This window comes from Nannospalax galili, unplaced genomic scaffold (assembly GCF_000622305.1).
Source record: "Nannospalax galili isolate Female #2095 unplaced genomic scaffold, S.galili_v1.0 scaffold155, whole genome shotgun sequence".
NCBI classification, from domain to species: domain Eukaryota; kingdom Metazoa; phylum Chordata; class Mammalia; order Rodentia; family Spalacidae; genus Nannospalax; species Nannospalax galili.
The window spans coordinates 9,367,844-9,369,177 of record NW_008339923.1 but is presented as its reverse complement, the minus strand read 5'-3'; the positions used below and the strand labels follow the sequence as shown (position 1 = coordinate 9,369,177).

At 42.2% G+C, this 1,334-nt stretch overlaps 1 protein-coding gene across 2 annotated transcripts in view; it reads left to right on the top strand.

Annotated features, from left to right (window-relative positions):
* Positions 1-1,334, top strand: part of Piezo2 (piezo type mechanosensitive ion channel component 2) — a 442,859-nt gene that overhangs the window by 326,206 nt on the left and 115,319 nt on the right. The window lies entirely within an intron of this gene.

Genomic DNA, 1,334 nt, shown 5'->3' with positions numbered 1-1,334 from the left:
TTAGTGATGCTGAACATCTTTTAAGATGTTTCATAGCCATCTTTACTTCTTCCTTCGAGAACTCTCTGTTGCGCTCCTTAGTCCATATGTTCTCCCTCATATGTGGATCCTAGAACCAGACTATGATAAATAAGTATGCAACCAGACATAACTATAGGAACCAGGATAATGGAAAGGAAACAGGGAAGTAAAGGAAAAGAAATAACCTGAAAGAGAAGAACAGTAGGAAACAGGCCTTAATAAGGGAGATATGGATAAAAATTGGGTTAGTTTAAGGGAGGGGGGAGGGAAGGGTATACAAGGAACCTAGGGGATAAAGGGAAAGAAGGAGTTCAAGAGAGGTAGGACCATAGGAGAAGGGTATTAGTAAGGGAGAAAGGGGGAAAATGGGGGCACCTTAAGTGGGAAAACCATGATGGAGGGGTGAGACAATGTGAGAGATAAACAATGCCTAGCTAGTTTTGAAAACCAGAGAGAACCATATTACTCCTACAACCTACTGACAAGTTATACATAGCAGATCAAGAAATATATATTTAGGTAAGGGTTATCTGAGAACAACTGGTCTTTGCCCAAGATTTATCTACATGACACACAATAATTAAAAATCCCAGACTGGTGGAACTAACCTACTTGAGTGTTTAACAGACATACTTTGAGGTCTATAATAAGTTGGTCAGAGGGACATAAAGGACACTTTTTGCTCCTTACCCTCCTAGGTCAACTAGATCCAGGGGACTATAAGCATCTCTCAAAATGTCTTATAATGGTGGTGGGTCACCTGTCCTCTTGATCAAGGAGGCCGAGGAGACCCCACCAAATGGACTTGATCCAGTGTCCAGTCTATAAGGAGGAAGGTCAACACAGAAGAATCACGTCCTCCATGCTTCCTTGCCAAACCAAGTATGGCCAAGCAGGATCTTTGACATATCTTCACATAGGCGTAACTGGTAAAAGAGGAGCCAGGAGCTCCTCCCAAGCCCATGTGACCCCTGAGGAACAGATCCTCAAACGACCTTAAAAGTAAAAATAAATTGGTTTATCTGGGCCAATTGTATGGCCTTAAACACCCAAAAGGAAAGTATAAACAAAGATTAAATGGGCCAACATAACTTCATAAGAGTCCATATGTATAGCTAAAGGCTACATAACAAGCAACAATGCTGACAGGCAATACGTTCTTTTGAGTTGTTGGCCAGGGTGGCCAAAGGGATTCCCAGGTAGTAACTCAGCAGAGAACTGGGAAAATGAACAGCAGACCCCAATCTCATCCAAAGGAATATAGACAACTGATTACCGCTAGATGAGGAACAGCTGACCCTCCTAAAACAAAG